The sequence below is a fragment of the Halichoeres trimaculatus genome, unplaced genomic scaffold (genome assembly GCF_033239565.1).
Source record: "Halichoeres trimaculatus isolate MK-OKI-2021-1 unplaced genomic scaffold, fHalTri1.1 fHalTri1_scaffold_4, whole genome shotgun sequence".
Classification (NCBI taxonomy): Eukaryota; Metazoa; Chordata; class Actinopteri; order Labriformes; family Labridae; genus Halichoeres; species Halichoeres trimaculatus.
In genome coordinates this window covers 31,920,124-31,936,267 of record NW_027437182.1, presented here as the reverse complement: position 1 = coordinate 31,936,267, position 16,144 = coordinate 31,920,124, and the positions used below count along the sequence as shown (strand labels likewise).

General features: G+C 39.8%; 1 long non-coding RNA gene across 2 annotated transcripts in view; it reads right to left on the bottom strand.

Annotated features, from left to right (window-relative positions):
• Positions 1–16,144, bottom strand: part of LOC141789427 (uncharacterized) — a 146,337-nt gene that overhangs the window by 26,337 nt on the left and 103,856 nt on the right. For both annotated transcript variants that reach the window (XR_012598210.1, XR_012598211.1), the window contains one exon: positions 11,444–11,532. This is a non-coding gene — a long non-coding RNA (uncharacterized LOC141789427). The remainder of the gene's footprint in view (positions 1–11,443; positions 11,533–16,144) is intronic.

The window sequence follows — 16,144 nt, the reverse complement described above, 5'->3', positions numbered from 1 at the left end:
CACACGCTCACAGAAGGGAACACATATGATCCTGCGTTGAGTTAATGAATAAATAAGAAAAGTGAAGAAGAGGAGAAAGGAAGCAGGTCACGGGTGGATATCGTGGAGTGTGATGGAGGAGATTAAGAGGAAACTGGAGGGGTCAGCGGGGCAGAAACAGAGGCTAAAACAGAGCATCTCACTCTCTGTGTGATGGAGTCAAACAGAAATTAATTGTAGCGTTTCTTTCAAGCATCAGTGGGTGAAAGAAACCCAGCGGCTCCAATGCAGAGGAGCTAACATCACAGATGTACTGAAGGCTCTGATCAAGAGCCTCACAGGCTTAGCTCACCTAATGCTACATGGCGTGCTCTTACAGGAGACATGCTTAGAAAATTCACTTTTAATATTTAATTTTTCTCCGTCACACAGAGCTGTGTTACATATTTATGTTCCAAAGCACAGAGTGGTGTTTTATCAGCGTGTAGGACATGATCCAAGCAGGTTTTCACCATTCAGTCTTTAAACACACAGGTGGTGTTATCCCGCCCTGAGAGACACACCGCACACCCCAGCCAGGTTTTTCACAGGGGGCCGTCGCTGCAGCATCTCCACACAAGCTGCTCCTCTGGGACTCACATGACTGACAGATAAAGGCCCAAGCGGCGCAAACGTGTGGTCAAAGATGTGAGGCCGGTCATGAGATGCTGATTTGGATCAGTGGGAGCCGTTTGGGGCCGTGCTGGGGCGATGGGAAAGGTGGAGGGGGGTGAATGATGAAGGGGGTGGAGACGTCTGTGAGTGGCAGCCAACGTGTGCCGCCGCAGTGTGAAGCTCTGGACTCAGACTCTGTTCTGTTTAATCATGTCGGTTTGGCTGGTAATGAAATTTGATTATGCCTCTAAAGGCAGTAACGTTTAGCAGCAGAAGAAGGTGGAGAGGGGGTGGAGGCGGGGGGTGAAATATTAATATCTTCAGAGATTATGCATGAAACCCCGGTGTGTAATTTTCCCTCTCTCCTTGTCCACCACCAAATTGTTAGTAGTTCATCATTAGCAGGGAACTTTTGCATTTCCATTTGTCTTTCTGCACGCGCTCAGTGTGATTAATGCCTGCCTTGATTCATTAGTTTATCTTTAATGTGGCTTTAACTGATCACTGCAGATCCATCATGCACTCCACAGGGCCCGGCAGCCGAGATAAACACTGAGCACGCTCAGAAAGGCTATCTGCAGATCTGTTTGGGTAGGCTCTTATGGGGGCGGGGGGGCACATAACTCACAATGCCACAGGCCCCGGCCCACCGCTCTCAATGAGCAGCCCCATTGTACGTCTGTGCCTGAGAACACCCAGCTATTAAAGGGTCATCACATTCATTTGTTATAAAAAAGGACAGATTCTCCAACAGCTGCACTCAAAAAACCAAGAGAATAGATAAAAACAAACAAACAAATGAGCAAAACATAAATACATGCTGAGGAAAATAAGAGTACTGTGACTGTTTTTTGCTTCTTTTTTTGCATCTCTTTCCATTAAAGATGAGAACAGATGAAATCAAATAAAAAAAAAAGTCAACATGGGATTGAAAGGCGTCATGCTCATTCTGGCACTGCTTTCACTTTTACTTGTTGCTATCAACCTAAATATCCACAAAACCCTACCAGGGGGTTAGTCCACTTCTGCACTTAGTATTCACCAATACACCAGAGGATCAGCTCAACTCTACTTCAGTGGAAATCTGCCAACAGCGGCTTCTGGACAAGACAGTTATAGCGCCAACTACAGGCCTGGCATGTTTACTACAGCGTTTTCAGTCTCTCAGCGTTTCTGTGCAAACGCAGATTTTTTTCACTGCATTTCAGCATTTTCAGATGAAATGTTGTCATGTAAACAGGCCTCAGTGTGCTCAAACCTTCTTGTTCCATCATCACATATGATCCCAGATAATCAGTGGTCAGTTTTCTGCAGAGTTACGTGCTGCGTAAAAATCAGCAAACTCTGCTTCTGACCAAGGAACATGTTCTCCATTAGAGGGCAATATGGGGAAATATGTCAGGATGTTTTTATGGCAGGATCAGGATCTGGATTTTATCAAAACAACACTTGTAGCCCCAAATATTTCTTACATAAGTAGCCTTTGCACAGTCCAAATGTAGTTTGATGAGATCTTATTGGATATACTTTGGTTTGTGATCTTAACAGCAAATGTCAATGTACATAATGTAGAACATGATTCATGTCAGTGTCATTATTAATACATTTTAAGATGAAAGTTAGGGGCTGTATGAAAACAGACCATGGGACTGATCATTGGATCTTACTTTTGGACATGCCAGAACTAAATGTTTTCAGTTTAAATACATGGTTTGCAGGGGTTTGAAAGAAATCTGACCCTTAGACAGGGTTTCACTGCCAAATTCTTGACGCCTCCTTCTCTAATCCAGTGTTCACTGCATGTGTGTGGAGGAACGGGGTCCACAATATCAAGACAATAACTTAACTGATGTGGACTGACTGTAACAGTGTTTTCAGATTCATAAAAATTAACACACCCCATTCAAAAGGTGGTCTCTTAACGTTATTTTTGAGGCTATCTCTGTCATTTTTCTATAAGTTAAATGAGTGTATAAGTGAGAGGAGATGGTGGGACATCAATACTGTGGCGCCCAGAAAGCATGAACCCTGGTCCTTGATGCACAAGATGTCTGTGGCAGGGGGTATTTTGGCTTCACTTTTGTTCAGCCGGTGGAGGTGGAGACATGTCAGACGTCTGTGAACATGGTGAGTGGTTTCACCAGGAGGGCAGGGTTATATGACCAGAAAGAGTCCAAACTGAATTATTTAACTGACCTTTATAAACCTTTGATCAAAACAAAAAAATCAGTTCCTTGAACGACAGATGTTGATCTGTGAATGTAACACGACTTGAATCTGCTTTTTTTTTTCGTTTGTTTGTTTGTTTTTCCCTTTGTTTAAGGTCCACCAAACCAAATATTGTAATTCAGGAGCTTTAACCTAACCAACAAATGGCATAGGGTGACTTATTTCCCAGTTTTAATAGAAACATTTAATACTGAGCTCAATAATTTGAAGCGACTCAACACGGGGTCAAGGATTCTGGAGGTAAATGGTGTCAAACTGGGTTGTTGAGTGTAGCTACCACTGGCAGAGCTAGCACCACCAGTCTTAGTTCCTTTTTTTCCTCTTTTTTAGTCTCCATTACGCCTGTGCTGGATACACAGTTCAAATGGTTCAAACCCAGTTTAACCAGTTTAACCTACATAAAAAATAAAGATAATCTTAGTTTCCAGATCCAACCAAAAACAAACCACACCACACTACAACGTACCATCTGTAATCTGTGCTTGTTGACATGCAGGTTTTTCAGAGCAGAAGTTTTTTTTTAACAGGAGCTTTGGCAACATGTGACATTTTATGACATTTTAGGGCTTCAATAAAAAAAAGTGATTTTTTGGGGTCTGCTAGTAACAGTGGAGTGGGCTAGAAGGGGTATTTGTTTAAAACCCGCCAGCTTGATGATTGTATGACTGTGTCCCTGCTCTACAAGTTTCCTAACCTCTGAAAGAGTATGAAATAGTTAATAAAAAACCTGAAAAAGAACAATGCTGCCATGTGTGAATTGCATTTGTGTGACATAACCATGAGTAAAAAAGGTCTGAAGAAAACTTTGACATGTCATTATTCATAAAATAGATCGTTTAATGTCTATTAAATCAGCAACTGTGCTAAAAATCAGACTTGAACTCTGAAAATCAACAGCAGTGTGTCATTCATAAAGGGACACACACACGTCCCAAGAGGAGAGATTCAGGCATTAACCCAGGACATCCATCACATTCAGCTCCTACAAGGATGGAGCTCGCAGTCACTCCGAAGGAGAAAAGATAAACCTTCAAAACCCAATAATGTGCTGAAAAGAAATTAATATTTTTTAATGGAGTTTATGAATTGCATGAAATTAAATAACTGTCCATAGACATGTCCTTCATGAGGCAGAATCCTGGGGCCAAAATGAGCCCACAGTTACCTAAAACCTCACCTCAAAAGTCAAGATAAATGTGCAGAATGAACAAGGTCTCATACGATTTGTCATAACAGAGGGACCTTGGGTGATTTGTCTGGAAAATGTGACCAAATGAATGTGCAGCTTTGAATCAGAGGGGCTCGTCTCTGTCCTATCGGCTTTCACTGGCCTATCTTTTATCTCAACCTCCTGTGAAAAGGATTTAATTGATTTTAGAAGCCAAATTTTCTGATGAATGTCTCTGCAGGATGAACACAGAACGCTGTGTCCTCACTTTATTTAGAGATGCCCCTTGAAAGGATGCAGCCTCACAGGAGAGCATGTTGACAAGTTCATGGAGGAAACATTACTGAGGTTACGTGCTGATGTGAAGGTGAACAACAGAGAGATAAACGCCCCTTCAACAGCCTTCTCTTCTTCTGGTCAAACTTTTGAGGGAGGGTATGGCCGCGCGTGTCTGCCGAGGGAGAGGGACAAGTCTGGAGAGGAAGTTCCACATGGAAACACAAGCAGAGAGCAGAGCTTAATGGGAAATTCAAATATTGCCAATCGTTGCACAAGTCATGACAATGTCACAGAGGCAGCGTATTAACTGAGGAGCCCTGATAACCAGGTCTAAGTCCAGCACAAATCCACCCGCGTTCATTTACCGTGGCCCTGCAGCCCGTATCAGCCCGGGCCGGAGCAGACACAGACTTAGAGCATCAGAAACTTAATAAGCACTTGGTCCCACTTAACACTAAGTGCTACCAGATATGCGTTTAATATCTGCTAGTCCAGGTAGTCAGGAGTTTAAGCCATAAAACTGTCATTTGACATCTGTAATCCTGTCTATTAGTGTGAGGTTTTAGAGGTCTAAATGTTAGGCGAACACTGTCACAGACAGCGAGCAGTGAAGAACCTCACTGTGCAGATGTTGAAAGAAGTCTGACAGAGGAGAGGATACAACTTCTTTTTACGGCTGAAACACACTTCAGTTACTGGTTTGACTGAAAGGGCTCAACAACAGCTGTAAACAAGACTTAATCACCCACTTAGATCCATTACTAACATGCTAAACCATATTATAAGTTATTTATAATGATGTAGTTATTGGTCTGTGAATCATGAAAGATGAAAAATAATGAAACTAAAACTCAATACCTGATCACTTTGCACAGGCTGATGCGAGTTGTTAGCGGTTTTGGATGGCCACATCTTATTTTGTTTATCATGTCATTGTTTTCAAATTCTATCAATTAATTTACTTCAAAACACAAAAACTGTCAAGGTTAAACATCCTAGCAGCGCTGGAGTTAGCATGTTTGCCTCTTTAGCTCACTCTGTATTTGTTGTAGTGGTTAGTAACAGGGATGGGAATTGGTGGGTGACTTACTGGATGACACTTTATGGCTGAAAATACCAACAATGTCATGATGCAGAGATACTGTAAAAATGAGTTGATGGAAGGTTATCGGAGAAACTTCAAGGTAACTGATAATCTGTCACCATGTCAGCACTACCATGAGGAGCTTTAAAGTTGTGAGTATAGACTGAATAATGTATGGGCACAGTCTCTGTGACATCACCCATCTGTTTCTAATACAGAGTTTTGAAGCCTATCGTTGACAGAGGCAAAATTAGAAATGCTAATCTCAACCTAGCTTTGTTTTAGTTAAGATGAGGTAAAGAGGCGGGTCATTAGTCTCTCTGCATACAGCTACAGGACCAGGGATGGGTACCTTTCACATTTGAAACAATACGGTACTGATGCCCGGTACTTAGCAATCGAAATCGGTATTCAATGGTACCAATTTTTGATACTTTAGTGTGTTTATGTGGTAAAAAATGTCATTTTGTTTTTTTTTTTTCAATTTAACATTTTTATTCTTCAATATATAACCTTGTAATGCTGTGTTCATGTCCAGCATGGAAATCACCTACTCTTCCACTCCCTCACAGTCACAAGGATACATTTAGGTACCTAACATGGTACCTTTTGATTTTATGTGAATCGGTTCCTGGTACTTTTGACAGAATTCAGTCAGTACCTATAAAAGTTCCTAATTCGGTCCCCATCCCTAGACCGGATGACCACTTGTCAATTCAGTCAGCTATGCCCTTATATGGGCAAAGCTTGTGCGAGTGTAATAGCGTCAAACACAAGTTAAAAACAAATTTACCTCTGATTCAGTGTGTGCTGACAGAGAAATGAGCAATTTAAGCCAAACGAGGCTGAACGAAGCAGTGAACATGTTAATTGATGCTGTAGAAATCAGCTTTTTTATTCTTGGTGTGTTTGTGGTTTCTGGTGTTTCTGCAGTCAGCCTCTGGGGGAATCTTGAACAGGTGCAGTTTTTTAACAGCCGCTTTGAGGTGATTCACACTGGCAGGGAGAAGTGCTTTGAGTATTATACTTCAAGTGTACTATGTATTGTTATTTTAAATTAAGTAACAGTATTTAGAGGCAGTGAATTGATTGATCCATTACACACTGTATCAATGTTTTTTCCTTACCACTTGTTTTGCAGCTACAGTTGTGAGTAATTGCAGTTCTGCCAAAATTTCAGAGTTCTCATGTCTCTTTAAGAATTATGAAAGCAACAAGATTCATCAGCGTAAAGACTGACTGTTTTTATATGTTTATTTGAAGGTCTGAAAGATGCAATTTACCCACATACCGTTCAAACATCTTTTTAGACTTTTCAGAGCAAATATTTCTAATCAGTTATATATTTTTCGTATGATTCTTTCACACATTACCTAGGCCCTTCTTTGATGCGGGAATATATTGTTAAATTGCCAAAATTTCCTGAAACTTCAATCATCCAATCCACCAGACATCACCAAACGAGAGTCAATCTGATTAGCGTTGGTGGAGAAGATTTGGCAAATTTTTAATGGGGGCAACTTGAATAGTCAGTTCTGCTGCTCATCCCATAAGTACATCTTTCTTAGAGATGTGGCTCCATTTAAGACAGAAACAAACCAACTTTACAACAGTCATCATCATGCATCATGACTCCAAACCCACACTTAGAGGAGCGCTAAGTTACTGGCACACTTGTTTTCTGATACTGCATCAAATCACAGAAAACTGATGATTTTAATTAATTTGTATGCAGAGATGAATGTTTTTACAGCTGATAGCTGATGTGTTTGGTGGTTTGCTCCATTTTCATAACCTACAACAGGGGTCTGTAACCTTTGCTGTCAAAAGAGCCACTTTGCCTTATCTCACCTGGATTAAAGTCACAAAATCTCCTTTACCTTTACGATAAAGAAAATAAGGAGTATACAATTTAATACATAGTTTAAACATATTGAATATTTATCTGAACAAGACATTTTTTGAATTTATGAAAATGTAGAATTACAGAAAGAACACCTGTATTTGATAACGTTTCTTTTTGTTGTTTGCTCTAGTCTAGCCACATCCATATTAAGCCGGCACGTTGTCAGTTAAATGAATCCATCCACACAGACTTAAAATCTCTATTTTCTTTCAGATTTGTCTTTTTGTTGATTTAGTTTTCTTACCTGGGGTGTAAATCTTGAGGTTAGCCACAGGTGTATGGAAAGCTGTTGGGCTGTTGATGTTGTAGGGAGTGAAGTAGAGAGGGGACAGGCCTTATTTCTAGATGTGATACATATTGAGCTCAACAAAACGTAAAAACCATGATTTTTTTTTACTTCATAAAATAATATCATTTTTTAAAACTACAGGAAGCCATTGCAAAGGAATCAATGAGAAGCATGAGGCTCCAAAGCTGCAGGTTGCAGACTTCTGACCTGTTTCCTTTTTACAGTATTTTAAGGAGTCCCATAGTAGAAATTGTAAACATGATGTGTATTAAGATTCTTGACAATGTGCATTTACATAAAAATGATTTTTTCTTTTTTTTATTGTTGTTGTCATTCTTTTTTTTTTATAACAGTATGGATGGTTTGAAAATTGCCTGTACTTGTAGGAGGCTGTAAGGAAATGTTGATAAAGCAGAACCTTTAAATGTAATAAAAAATAAACTCAATACTGAGGTTCAGCTCGACGCTCTACCCAAATAATTTCCATATGGTCTTTGAGTTTTTGAAGCTATGCATTTGATCCAAAGCTTTTATAAAGGAGGTTTAAATTCACCGTTCAAACATCTCTCCATCTGCTGGCTGAAAAAGCAGCAGCTTGTATTGTGTCAGACAAAGCGCCTGTTTCTCTTTAGTTTAAAGGGGATAAAGGGTTGAAATTCCCTTTCTTTCAGCCTAGACATCAACAAACAGGGACGCTCCCTTGCTGCCTCTCTCCTCTTCTCCAGCACGCCTCTAATGCGTCCTAATCCTGGCTGAAGACAGACGCCGGTTGTGTGTGTAAGAAATATCTCTTTGCTTTTTCTGCCTCAGTTCATTATTTTTCTTTCTTGTCACTTAGTGTGATAGGTTGGACAGAGGCGCACAGATGAGCACTGAAGACACAGTCACAAGGCCTTAATCTAGTCTTTAATGCGTGACTTCAGAGATGTCATTTATCTTGTGACTGCAGCAGGCGTCCACAAAACTTTATCTCTAATAATATATTGATGGATTAAAGGGGTCAGGCAGGAGACCAGGCAAGAAAAATTGCTTATTGACATCAAAATACAGTGCCCCAAAACCTGATAAACATAGGGACAGGAGAGTGGAAGTCAGGGAGAGAAGGAAAGGAGAGAGATGAGGGAGGGGGAATTGAGTTGGGGTATTGTGAATGTTTGCACCCGGTAATTTCCTTCCTTCACAAGAGCCTCTGGTGGTCTGAGCCCTGGGCTTGATAAAAACCCCAGCCTCTCCTGCTCTCCAAGCCCGGCACTGTGCGCTTGCCGAAAGGAAAAAGCCGGTGACTGCTAGGTCATTTCCACGTTTATCTTGACATAAACTCCCCCACCTCAACCCCCAGCCCCCCCACCCTCTACACACACACACAAACACACTCCACGCTGCACCTTATTAATCACACTTAAGTGCCGTGTGAGACTAGAGCACTCGTGCGAAGGCTGCTGAAAGCAGAAACCCAGAATGTGTGGCATTATCAGGAAAAGCACCGCTGTACAAACTTGGTAGGCCACCGGTGGTCTCCTCACAGCTCCGAGACGAGTGTTTAGTGTTTTTATCAGAGCAAATAGAGGACTCTTTAGTCAGCTGGATTCCTGGGATTGACTTGAAACATCTTGGAGGCACAAAATGTAGATTAAGTAAACAAATTCATCCAAATACACAGATGACAGAATATTTGTCCTGAGCTATGAGAACACCTGGATGCTGAAAGCGAAGGAAAAAAGTGTTTTTATTTCCATGTTTTTGTGCAGATTTTGAATGCCGCTGGCAAAGAAACTTTGATGAAATTACCAAAGCAGACAGACATTTCCATCCTGTCATTATCTTTACGGCTTGTCCCAGTCAGGGTTGCAGGGCTGGAGCCTCTCCCAGCTGTCACAGGGTGAGAGATGGGGTACACCCTGGACAGGTCGCCAGGCTGGACAGACTTTTATTGGCTGACTACAATATGAGCTAAACTTCCTAAGGATTACACCCCCTCTGAAGTACTTTTATTACTTAACTTCCCTCTGGTTATTGTGAAATGTATTTGGGTGGAAAAGGCACAGCACTTCTAGTTCATCGTCAAAAAAAAAAACAGCCTTGTAGCTGAAAAAGCCTTCATGAGGTGAATGAGCTTAGCCCTCAGAGCCCTGGCCTCTTTTGGGGTCTCTGTTAGAAAAATGACAAACTCAAGTATATCTCTGCATCTGTGGGGTCTGTTTGAATCATTCTAGTGTCATAATAAAGAAGACACTTACGAAATTTGTTCAGAGGTGTCAGTATTGGTATTTATGTCACTGCCTCAGAGTAGTAACTCAAGTATTACTCAAAGGAGCAGAAAGTTTGACCTGATGGCGTTTGTAGCTGAGTTTCTCCTGTGTAATCTAATGTGTTATATGACTATATCTATACTATACGTGATAAGTGCTTCATTTTATGCCCTACCTTAATGCAGTGGTTGTGATACTGATGGTTTTTCTTTCTCTGTGTTTGCTTTGTTTTTACTTCTTTTCTTTGTATTTGCTCTAAAATGCTGCTGAATTTTAAACTCTGATCTCTTTTTTTGTTATTGGAGTGTGATGAAGTAAAAGGAGTACGGCGTGGCAGAAGCTTGACAACTTTCCCATATTTAACATATGTAACATGTTCAGCTATGTGGTACAATACATGGCTCGAGCAAAAACTTACAACACCACTAAAAAAGATGTTTCACTAGTTTTGCTGATCACAGTTTTGTGTGTGAATAAAATTAACAACTCTCTTAGTTCCTGATTTACAATTAAATATTCTCTAATAACATATATTTTCCTACACTGTATGGTAATGACATGACTTGTCTTATGCCCAAAATTTTTATTTATTTATTTATTTTGCTTTTTTTAGAGCCTCTCTTAATCTCAAAATCTATTCCTGACCTTAGGTCGATTCAAAGATGTTACTGTAATGCATCATACATAAATGCACTTCTTTTCTGTATTTTGCACTTCTGTGTTGATATAAAAGAAATCATCTATAACTTTTCTTTTGCCAGAAAACTTTGGAATTCAAACAATCAATTTTTTTTTAAATAGTGATTAAACAGAGAAGATTAAACAGAGTTAATTGTGATTAAATACATTTCTATGTGTTCAAATTCCATTATTTGTTTTTTTATTTTAAAGAAGTTTCTTATTCTATTTCAAGAACTTCAAGTTAGCCATGTCTGTGTCTGGATTTAGGAATCAGATAAATACATTGAGGTATACTTTATGAACATGACTTCTGGATTTATTATTGAAATAAATGTTGACTGCTACACTGGTGTTGTTTGAAACCATGACAGGGAGGGCGAAAGCAGTCCAAGTTCTTGTTCTGTGAAACACAGAGTTTTTTTTAATTTATCAAAATAATAAGATGTCATGTACTAAAATTATACAGAAGTGAATGCACAAATGTCCAAATAGAGTAAATAAGAGGTGAAGGGATTTCAAGATAAGGGATTCCCCATATATGTCCAGTAACTCTTGGCTAATGTGAATGCATTTTATCTGGAGTCCCAGTTCAGCTAATTTATATGTCTTAGGTCTGTCTGTCTGTAACTACTGTTCCCTGTGTTTGTTTAGCATATCAACATGCTAACTCATGGATGTCCATTTAATCCCTCTTCTAGTTGCCACCCATTCACTTTGCATTGTTTCCTTCTTTTTATCCAGAGGACTGGGGTGAGTTTCATGCTCCAAAACAGTGCTAACGTTTCTGATGCAATTTCCTGCTGAACTCAGTTTGATTAGCTGCACGTGTAGTTTAGGCCTGTATGTGGAAGCTCAAACCAAAAGTGCTCTGTGTGTGAAATTTTGATTCTCTTTGACACAAAATGCATTTTTGTCCTAAAGTCACCTGAGCTGCAGTTCTTCAAGAGAAGTCGGTCACTCAGAAGGGAAGTGGTGTACTTGTTTTTCTTCATGGCTGGAGAGACATCAGGTGTGCTAAAAGGGATGAAAAAGGAGCCAATGAGTGTCCGACCTTGGTGGAAGCGTAACAGAAAACAAGCTTACATATGTACAGGAAGATATCAGACATGATGTAAGAGCAGGGCTCTACGCTAACTTTTCCATCGGTAGCATGGTGCTACCAACTTTCTCTGCTGGTAGCAGCATGAGCATGCACGCTGATGAAGAGTTGTCTTAATTGGCATAGCACAGTTTCCTATGAAGTAAAGATTGACAGTAATTTGAGTCATGATATTTGCTAAATATTTTACAATGTACAGACATTTGTGTGTTTACAGGTCAGGATTATTACACTTAACGAAAAGCATGTTGGTGATCTAATTTTCTTTTTTTTTTTAACAAGGTTTTAATAAAAGCAACAACCAGCTAAAACTGCAATTTGAGTTTGTAGAATATACTAAAATAATATAAATTATATAAAGAATGTCTTCATTTTTCATCTTTGTCAATATATGTCACGAGTTAAACTCTTTGCTCTCGTTGAAAAGATGTTTCCTCCTGTGGTTAGCCCTGATTTTCTTAATCTAACACAAGCTCCTCTCCATACGGAGAGTTTAGAGCTGCATGAATCCTAAAGTGAGGAAGCAAGGAAGGACGGAAGCATCAAAACATATACACTTGCACGAATGCGACCGGATAAAATTCTTGCACATGCTGGAAAAAAAGGTCGAGCCCTGTGTTAGCGTGACCACTTTGTGCACAGGGGGCGCCAAAATCATCACACAGAGGAAGTTCCTCCCAGGAGCTTTAAAAATAACATGTTGAAGAATCCTTTTGTAGCCCTGTAAGTTTTGAAATGGCCCTTTAGGAACCAGAACTCCTTTTTAGAACACACTGGCCCATGATACAGAGCATAAGACCCGCACTAAAAGGTGAGGTTTGAATTCTGGTGCAAATCAAATGACACACTGCTGAATGAAGTACACAGCTCTGAGAGTCTCATAGTTCACACAGAGTCACAGCAGCTCCATTAAAACCACAGTAACAGTCCTCTGTGCTGTTTGTGTGAGTAACACACAGGCCTGCTGCTGTGCCTGAGAATAGCTCTCTATCAGACCCAGCTGCTCTTATACACTGAATTAGTATGAAGGTGAATCCCTGTCACTGACCATGCTAAGTGCACTTTCAATTCCAATTTCAAGAATGCCACTCCTGGAAAAGTCCTTAATTACTCAGATCCCGCTGCTCGTGATGGATTGAGATAAACCGCTCGGCTTACTTAAGAAATCTACAGACTGAAAGCGTGTTTTTCTCCCCCTCGCTTCATCTTTTGCAGTCCTTGCGTGAAAACCATGTTTGGACTCAGTGGCAAGTCGCTCCAATCCCAAATAGAGTCAATTCTAACCCTTCACACACTCTTCCAGTCCAAGGAAATTAATACACTTTACTATTACAAGATAAAGCTATAGGGACATATTACAGCAGGCATATCTGCAAGCCTGTAATACTACAGAGTCAGCATTCAATAAAAGACATTTGCAACCAGGCATTTCTCACAACAACACTTGCGAAAGATTTAAAAGCTTCTAAATTAGGTGCAGCTCACGCACGAAAGGTGCCTGGTAAGCAGCGCGATACTTACTTAAAATGACAGAGTTGTTTATGAAGGGGGGAGCCTCCCTCGCTTCAAGGTGGCATGCAAGAGGAGCAGTTTATGATCCACACACTGGGTTATTTAGCCTCAAACAGTGTGCATAATGTCGGCTGACAATCAGCGCACATAACTCACACCAGCTTTTAAGTGATCTCCCACTTCACGACACCGCCGCCTGAATACTGATCACCACGTTTATCTGATACAACATCTCTGCTTTGCTGATCCTCAGTCCAAACAGGCAGATCTCTCATTTTTAGCACTAGAAAGTTGCAGGAGCTGTTGTGTTGCAGGTGCTTTTGAACAATCCTTTGAGAGGAGAACAGAATTGTATTTGCAGTAACCCTCTTTCACACTGTTGCAGCAGTTTTTTATGGCCGGGACAACTGCCCTTGGAGCCATTAAAAATTTAATCCAGCCTCCGTGCGCACATATAACATATCAACCATTATAACAACTGTGCCAGACAGGAAATCTGGCAGAAAGGGAAAAGAAAACCGAGCGGATGAGGTCATTTTTCATCCTGTAACAAAACCTGAAGCACCTGCTCCTTTTTCACTTGGATCCTTTTATGTCGCAGGCACAAACAGAAACTACTTTGCAAAGTTTTCTAATGAGCGGACAGATCAGACGCTCTTGTATTTACTGTGAGATGACAATAAATGCGTTATGAGTTTAGATTGCACTGTGTGCGTGTCACCTGAAGGACAGGCGGCGCTCATCAGTTAATCCCCCTCTGGACAAAAAGCCAGGGGGGGGCCGTAAAGCAGGTTTACAAGCATGTTTGTTGCAAACTAAAACTGGCCTGTATTAAACCTGGTAAATCTGTCTCCTGCAGCAACAATGGCTATAAAACAGAGGAGTTTACTATAGAGCTTCAAGGTTGCACAACACTCTAGCTTCAAATTTACTCTGTGCTGAAAAGTAACGATGATAATAGTGAGATAGATGTTTTGTCTGAAGGGACAAAGGCATTGTAAGATGATTAGATTCTGCTCAGAGAGCACACTTCTCTCACGCTGCAGCTTTAGGGCAATAATCACACAATCCTGGGTGTGTTTCACCCCCAAACACACACTTCAACCCCCTGAAATATGTTCGCGTCATTACAACTTGGTGCATTATTGTAAAACAACACAGTATGAAGAACATGACACAAGCAAAATTCAACCAAACTTTACAAACCTCCACTTTCCTAATGAATTAGCAAGCGATTATCAATAGCAATGGTCAATTATGAAGCCTCAAAATTTAAAAACAAGTTAATTCTTGTATAATTGTCTTTCAGACAATCATCAAAGTGAGCTACAGTATCTAAGGCAACAAAACCATTGTAATGTGTGTTGTTGCACTATCCAGGTCTGCAGTTCAGGTTGAGATTCTTTCCCAAAAACAAACAAAACGACCAAATATCAGCTACATGATGAGCACACAACACCCAAATGTTCTGTGCTGCAATAAAAACACAGAGATAACAGCACCACACATCCCAAATTCTAACATAGAGTGATAAAAATACCAATGTCTAGGATTAATAAAACACCTCCAGAGCAATGAAACTCCAGCAGTGGAGCTACAGAGTTTAGCATAGCTCTTAAACTTGCATAACCCTCTGTAAAATAAGTATTAGTTATTAAAAGTGACAGTGATTGAAAAATTAAGATCGTATGGTTGTTGACAAAGTCAAAATTTATATACCATGTATCACGCTCTGCAGCTTTACCTTCTAAGAGTATGTCCATACGAAGCCAGGTATCTGGGAAACCGTATATAGATTTTCTATACGTTTATGCCTGTCATCCACACAAAACCACAGTGTTACGTCACTGGAAACAACATTTTCTGAAAACTCTGGCTAAAGTAAAGATTTTGGAAAAACTCTGGTTTCCTGGTTTTATGTTTATGCTGGGAAACTAAGTTTTGGTTCTCAAACTGCAGCTGCATCATGGCGATTCATTCTGATTGGCAGACTTCAAGCAGATTTGCCTGGTTACGTGTAGACAAGAGTATTTGTAAAAACAAATGAGGGAGGATAATGGTTTTTGAACATTCCTGGCCATGTGTGTACAAGGCCTTAATCGGCCACTTCTAGAAATAAAACAATTGCAAAAAAAACACAAAAGCCAAGGATGCAAAAACATGAGCAACATGATGTAGAACCTATCTTCATTAGAGCCCAACTGATTAATCGACAGGCCGATAATAAACAAAGATGTAACAGTAAATCCACACGCCCACCATTATCTAATGTAAGACTATAGAACGACCTTTTAATATTGTGTTAGTTGCTTTTTTTGTGAGATAAACAGAGATAAATGCTACTCTTATTTCACCCTTACACCATTATCCGATATAAGACTAGTATGGCATTTTAATGTCACCAAAGTTGCATTTTTTAAAATAAACAAATGCAACTGTTAATTAAAATGTCAACCATTATCTAATATGAGAGTATTATACTGCGTTTTAACGTTGTGTTAGTTACATCTTTGTGAAACAACAATATATGAATTATGCAACTGTCAGCCCCCATGTCCACCATTAATATAAAACTACTACACCGCATAATGCCATGCAGGATTAACCTGGGTTTACAATTTCACAAGTTATTGTCTTCATTGAAATAATGTTTGAAAATGTTTCAATGTATTTTGTTGTAATTGTTTATTGCATGTTTTGAAAGCAGCTACATTGTTACTTAAAATCTAGTTTAGTCCCATGCGTTAAATGGAAGATGGAACTTTTCAATAGCTAGTAATAATTTGTGTTTATATACAGTATATATCCTGTGTACATCAAAGAATTTATTATATATATCAGCTGATATATCAGATATCAGTCGATATATCAGTTATCGGCCGATATATTGGATATCAGCTTTTTTTTGCCCCCCAGTATCAGTATCTGCATCGGCCCTAAAAAATCCAAAATTGGTCGGGCTCTAATCTTGATCCTATGTACTGAAGAGACAAAGTAAGGATATTGGATCTTAAA